Raw genomic sequence first — 7,898 nt, 5'->3', positions numbered from 1 at the left:
TGAGGATGGGGTGTGTAGGTGTACAAATGTAAACTAGCCACACCATTGCCATTCAAAGCACCTTTACAGACGCCACACCTTACGTCCATTAGAGTAGTCCAAAGAGACTTCCAAGAAAGGCTGATATGGAGATTATTTGACTAACTTTCTCTCCAGAAGTCCCACAACATTATCATAAAGCGTATCATGTGATGTTTGATACCATTAGAACATGAGGAGGCTGGTACTAGTTCCCTAAATGATACTCGACAAGGGAGATGGACATAGCCCAAAGATGATGCTCTATATACAGTTACCAAGGTAACAAGTGAAGTATGATCATGTGACTACAGCTAAACAAAAGCCAATAAAATCTAGTGCCGTGACGTCTTGGATTTAGTAATAGCATTAAGGACGTTCATGGCCATTGCATCATTGCGCATCCTTTCTGCGCATGTGATGAGGTCATTCAAATGTTTTGTGAGACAAAATATCAAGTTTTTTGCTTCTGGAACGCTCATAGGTCTGAGAAAACAAAGTAGATGACGACGTTTTTTGAAAATTACATTATGCAACCGGAACTCAAAGGAAAAATATAAAAAACTGACGTTGAAGGTTAAACGAAACCACATATTTTGTGAATAATTTGAATAAAAATTTTTCACATAATATAAGTGAAGACCACAGTCCACACTTGTAGTAAACACCAAGAGCATTTTCATGTTCATAATTTTAAAATAAAGTTTAAATTATGTAAGCTGAATTATTAGGTCATTTTATAAGTTCTGGCCAGGAAAATGAGGACGTTCAATTTATTCTTTTAGAATGAAATGTGGCTTTTTGTGAAAGCTTCGTTTTGGATGCCCGTGCGTTTTTACCGCAAAAAGATGGAACTTCACGGCAAACTGATGCCAAGGAAGTCGGTGGCCTCCATTTTTTGGTTACTGATTTACTTCTAGTATTCAAAGTACACTTTACACTATACTTCACCATATCTCAGCCAATTTTAAAAATCTGACGATGGGGATCTTTCGCGAATGAACACCTGGATGTAATTGGCCTTGAGGTGGTTTGCGACTAAATGTTGCTGTAAATGCTCTATTTGTTGTCTTCTGTCGTCTGTTAACGAACGGTGCCTGCACACGGACGCGAGGATGAGAACGACAGATAGGAGAAAAACGAAGAGGACGCAAAATAACCGGAAACAAAAGGGCAGGTGAACTGGTTCCTGTGAATGTAGAACTATTAAAAGTAAAGGTTTATTTCCAGTAATATTAAGAGCAATTAAAAAATGAAAAAAAAAGATAGAAAAAAGGGGGGGGAAAGAAGTGGAAGAAATAAAAAACTGCGCGTGTGGGCAAAGGAAGGAAAGGTGAGGAACTATAATCTTTTTGTCTCCGGCCGCGTCCTCCGCCCCTTGGTTGCGCTGCGATCCAACTGGACGGGACAACAAAACTGAAAAGCAAATTAAATCAGTAAAAGCCAGTTTTATATTTAAAGAGGAAGAATGATACATATTATGCATTCTTATCGGAAAAATGGCGCACGCAACCTTGAGAAATTGGTCTATGAGGCGCAATTTTCTGTCTATTCTGACCAGTTGTGACGAAATGCAACCGAATGACCACCCGGCAACTGTCGCGGAATCGGTGCAGGTCGTATGCAGTAGAGTTTTGGTTGGTTTCTCCTGTGATTCGAACGCATTTCCCAAGTTATTCGGTTTTTTTGCCTCGCGGATTAATTTGACTTCTATTTCGAATTCGATCTGCGTCGAGTACGTTTAAGGGTGATCCTTTCTCTCTCATGGACAGTTTTTTTTTCCTTTCGTAATTGATTATCGACCTTGCCTTCTATCGTCTCTTTCTCTCTCTAATTCTGGTTTCCGGCCCGCCAAACCAAAATGTGTAAGTCATATTGGTGGACTTTGGTTTTCTCACTAGGCGCCGTGCCACTAATCACTGGAGTCAGTCAGGATACCTCGAAAGGGAGGTACGCCAGGATGTGGACTCTGTAGGATAGGATTGCTGCTGTTGGCAAATAATACATGTTTTATCCATTTACTACTTCAAACAGACAATTAAACATCCTTGCCTCACTCTGTTCACTCTTAATCAAGCAAATACGTGCAGTACATTAAAAAAATCTCACACACCCCTTGGAAAATCGTAAACGTGAACTCCCTATAAATTTCTTATGATGTTTTCTTTTTGTAGCCACTAGGTGACAGTTAACATCAGTTTAAAAATGAGCTTTATTTTTTTACCAAGGGCACTCAGATTTTTTTAGGTTGACAGTTGCCAATTAGGGTTGCTATCTGCCAGCATTCACCAGGTACAACATGGTTTGTACAGCCATAGTTGATAGAGGGGATATTAACCATTTTAAACACAGGTAGCCAACTGTCCACCTTACTGTTTACATAACTGTTTACATAACTGTCAATGTAACTGTTCACCTAATTGTTGACGTAATTGTCCCACCTAAATGTGATGTAACTGTGTATGTACTAACTGTTGATGTAACTTTCGACGTAATTGTCCACCTAACTGTCCATCTAACTGTCTCATAACACTCCACCTAACTGTCTACAATAAACTGTCTACCTAACTGCCCACCTGTCTATGTAACTGTCCACCTAACTTTCTACCTATACAACCTGTCTACATAAGTGGAAATATAGAATGAAAGGTCAAATAAAGAAAGCAGATGGTTGATGTCACTTCAGGGCCACCATATTAAAATTGCACCATTATGAAAGTGCTTTTGATCCAATATTTTGATTAAGTGTAGCATTGATTTCGGAATCAAAAAGGACATTAATGTAATATACTTGATCTTCCTAAATCCTAAATTTATTTTCAATGTTTCATGTCGTATTCTAGGCCCGTCAAAGGGACATTTTTAGATTTGTAATTTATATGTATATTTTTATTGACAAGGATAGAATATTTGCTTTTAACAATGTAATGTTTAAATTCTTTCTTAAATGTCATGTACGTAAGCACTAGAGAGCTTCCTGAAATGGTGCTATAATAGAGTCAGCACTAATATGAATTTGTTTTTATAATTATTATTATTATTATCAATAGAAAATGATGTATTTCCTCGTATAAACTATTAAACATGTATGACATTTTTTTGAAGCATTATTTGTCAGGCCCCAGGCTGATCTCTGCTAACAAACAATGCTAAGAGCCTTAACAAGCAGTCCTTCAGAAAAGGGACCTTATGACTTTCATGTTTTAAGTTTTTAGCAATTTTCTGAGTTGTTTCACAATTTATAAAGTGATCTGACAACATTGAAAACATTGTGTTAGCCAGAAATTAACCATCAAAAGGCTTTGACATGACTTTGATCACTGAACCACAGGTAGCTGAAGCTTGGTTTCTGTGGTGTCATGTTATAAGGAAATGTATGGGGGTTCTTCAAAAATTTCAATAAAATCATTAAAATGTGAAATAAAGCACAGGCTAACCACTCTAATACATGAAGGAAATACACGGCTCCATCAAACTTGGTGTTTCACATTTTAATGATTTTATTGAAATTTTTGAAGAACCCCCATACATTTCCTTATAACATGACACCACAGAAACCAAGCTTCAGCTACCTGTGGTTCAGTGATCAAAGTCAATGTCAAAGCCTTTGATGCTTAATTTCTGGCTAACACAATGTTTTCAATGTTGTCAGATCACTTTATAAATTGTGAAACAACTCAGAAAATTGCTAAAAACTTAAAACATGAAAGTCATAAGGTCCCTTTCTGAAGGACTGCTTGTTAAGGCTCTTAGCATTGTTTGTTAGCAGAGATCAGCCTGGGGCCTGACAAATAATGCTTCAAAAAAAATGTCATACATGTTTAATAGTTTATACGAGGAAATACATCATTTTCTATTGATAATAATAATAATAATTAATAAAACAAATTCATATTAGTGCTGACTCTATTATAGCACCATTTCAGGAAGCTCTCTAGTGCTTTACGTACATGAATTTAAGAAAGAATTTAAACATTACATTGTTAAAAGCAAATATTCTATCCTTTGTCAATAAAAATATACATATAAATTACAAATCTAAAAATGTCCCTTTGAGGGCCTAGAATACGACATGAAACATTGAAAATAAATTTAGGATTTAGGAAGATCAAGTATATTACATTAATGTCCTTTTTGATTCCGAAATCAATGCTACACTTAATCAAAATATGGATCAAAAGCACTTTCATAATGGTGCATTTAATATGGTGGCCCTGAAGTGACATCAACCATCTGCTTTCTTTATTTGACCTTTCATTCTATATTTCCACTTATGTAGACAGGTTGTATAGGTAGAAAGTTAGGTGGACAGTTACATAGACAGGTGGGCAGTTAGGTAGACAGTTATGTAGACAGTTAGGTGGAGTGTTATGAGACAGTTAGATGGACAGTTAGGTGGACAATTACGTCGAAAGTTACATCAACAGTTAGTACATACACAGTTACAATCAACATTTAGGTGGACAATTACGTCAACAATTAGGTGAACAGTTACATTGACAGTTATGTAAACAGTTATGTAAACAGTAAGGTGGACAGTTGGGCTACCTGTGTTTAAAATGGTTAATATCCCCTCTATCAACTATGGCTGTACAAACCATGTGTACCTGGTGAATGCTGGCAGATAGCAACCCTAATTGGCAACTGTCAACCTAAAAAATCTGAGTGCCCTTGGTAAAAAAAATAAAGCTCATTTTGAAACATGATGTAACTGTCCACCTAGTGGCTACAAAAAGAAAACATCATAAGAAATTTATAGGGAGTTCAAGGTTACGATTTTCCAAGGGTGTGAGATTTTTTTAATGTACTGCACTATTTGCTTGATTAAGAGTGAACAGAGTGAGGCAAGGATGTTTAATTAGTCTGTTTGAAGTAGTAAATGGATAAAACATGTATTATTTGCACAGCAGCAATCCTATCCTACAGAGTCACATCCTGGCGTACCTCCCTTTCATCTAGGTATCCTGACTGACTCCAGTGATTAGTGGCACGGCGCCTAGTGAGAAAACCAAAGTCACCAAATATGACTTAAACATTTTGGTTTAGCGGGCAGGGAAAAAAGAATTAGAGAGAGAAAGAGAGAGAGAAGGAAGGGAGAGAATCAATGAAGAAAGGAAAGAAAAAAAATGTAATGAAAGAGAGAAAGGATAAACCTTAAAGTACTCGACGCCAGATCGAATTCGAAATTAGAAGTCAAATTAATCCGCGAAGGAAAAAAAAACCCGAATAACTTGGAGAAATGCGTTCGAATCACAGGAGAAAACCAACCAAAAACTCTACTCGCATACGACCTGCACCGATTCCGCGACAGTTGCCGGGTGCATTCGGTTGCATTTCGTCAACAAAACGTGGTCAGAATAGACAGAAAATTGCGCCTCAATAGACCAATTTCTCAAGGTTGCGTGCGCATTTTTCCGATAAGAATTCATAAGATGTATCATTCTCCTCTTTAAATATAAAACTGGCTTTTACTGAATTTGAATTTGCATTTTTCAGTTTTGTGGCCCGTCAAGTTGGATGCGCACGCAACCTTGAATAAACGGTACTGACGGGGAAAAAGAGAGTGTTTTATGTGGCAATGCTTTCCCCCATTTTTTATATCGGTTTTTGTTCTGTTAATTGCTCTTATATACTGGTAAATAAAACATTTACTTTAATAGGTATACATTCACGAAAAGTTACCTACTTTTTTTCCGTATTTTGAGTAATATTAGTTTTATAATTATGTCGTTATCATGTCGTCCGTGTGCAGGCACCGTTTCGTTAAAAGTACTCACAGAAGGACAACAAATAGAGCATTTAAAGCAAACAACTTTAGTCGTCAAACCACCTCAAGGAGCCAGAGTACATACAGGTGTTCATTCGCGAAAGATCCCATCGTCAGATTTTTTAAAAAGTTGGCTGAGATATGGTGAAGTATAGTGAAAGTGTACTTTGAAAGTACTAGAAGTAAAATAAGTTAACAAAAAATGGAGGCCACCGACTTCCTTTGGCCATCAGTTTGCAGTGGAAGTTCCATCTTTTTGCGGTAAAAACGCACGGGCATCCAAAAACGGAAAGCTTTCAAAAAAGCCACATTTCATTCTAAAAGAATAAATTGAACGTCCTCATTTTCCTGGCAGAACTTTAGAAAATGACCTAATGATTCAGCTTACATAATTTAAACTTTATTTTGAAAATTAGGAACATGAAGTGCTCTTGTGTTTACTACAAGTGTGGACTTGTTGTCTTCACTTTATATTATGTGAAAAATTTTATTCAAATTATTCACAAAATATGTGGTTTCGTTTTAACCTCAACGTCAGTTTTTATATTTTTCCTTTGAAGTTCGGTTGCATAATGTAATTTCAAAAAACGTCGTCATCTACTTTGTTTCTCAGACCTATGAGAGTTTCAAGAAGCAAAAAACTTGATATTTTGCTCACAAAACATTTGAATGACCTCATCACATGCGCAGAAAGGATGCGCATGAGCAATGGCCATGAACGTCCTTAATGCTATTACTAAATCCAATGACGTCACAGGCACTAAGATTTGATTGGCTTTTGTTTAGCTGTAGTCACATGATCATACCTTCACTTGTTACCTTGGTAACTGTAGTATAGAAGCATCATCTTTGGGCTAGTGCCAATCTCCCTTGTCGAGTATCATTTAGGGAACTAGTACCAGCCTCCTCATTGTTCTAATGGTATCAAACATCACATGATAAGCTTTATGAATAATGTTGGGGGACTTCTGGAGAGAAAGTAGTCAAATAATCTCCATATCAGCCTTATCTTGGAAGTCTCTTTGGACTCTAATGTACGTAAGGTGTGGATCTGTAAAGGTGCTGTGAATGGCAATGGGTGTGGCTAGTTACATTTACACCCCATCCTAAAGTAAGCTATGCATTCCTTCAAGTTTCTAACCCTCAATGTGGTTAAGTGCTCATCCTTTGCATGCTCTTGCAGGAAAAATGATGTGAAAAACAAAAAACAGTAGTGTATGTCTGCCAGCAACCATCCCCCCACCCCCCCCCCCCCCCCCCCCACCACACACACACCCTAAAAATTCTGGTATCTGCTCATGAACAGCTCACAGTTGACATTCAAATCTCTCCAGACATCCCTCCCCACTTTTGTTACTTTATGTATATACTTTATGTATATACCTCTGGTTCAAGATGGTAAAATAATGGTGATAGATGATAAATAGATTGGGATTGCCAACTAATCTGCACCAATGTTAGGAATACCTGTTGAAGAATAAACAATTTTAAAAACACAGACCAACCTATTCTATTCATGAACAATCAGTATTAAGCCCCAGTTCGTGTTTGTGTTGAGCCTGAGGGGGTATCCTGAGGACTTTGACATTGAGGAATGCTACACTGGTATGTGGACATCACTCAATCCCCTCCCACCCAAGAAAGGGAATTGGTCTGGTCATCCACTCAAAAGACTAAGACTGACCAGAGTCATTCCCAGATCATGTATAGATATGGACACTAGTTAATTAGATTTTAAAGGCTGGGGTTTTGAATCAGTTTCCTACACAGCTTTGTCTGTAACACAATGCATTTTTGACTCTTGCTCGAGGCATCGAATTATATTACTCTGTAAGCTGGCTCAACCAATCCCAAGGCTGAATAACTGGGTATAACTGCCATAAGTGGTTTGCTCCTCAGCTGTTAAATTTCCATTTCATTTTCAGAAAAGGACAATTAGATGTCCTATATCACAGGTTTTTCAACCTTAACACTGGCTATTACAGAAAAAACCTCAGGATTTACAACTTGGATTTATCAGTTTATCATACACAAAGATTTCAAGGGATGTTATACCTGACCCCAAAATTTCCATGGGTGGGGGATGTCATAACCAACCACACAGAACTGTAGA

This window comes from Actinia tenebrosa, unplaced genomic scaffold (assembly GCF_029948245.1).
Source record: "Actinia tenebrosa isolate PJP-AT-01 unplaced genomic scaffold, QUT_ActTen_1.0 PGA_scaffold7__59_contigs__length_16204524, whole genome shotgun sequence".
NCBI classification, from domain to species: domain Eukaryota; kingdom Metazoa; phylum Cnidaria; class Anthozoa; order Actiniaria; family Actiniidae; genus Actinia; species Actinia tenebrosa.
This window is presented reverse-complemented; position numbering follows the sequence as displayed.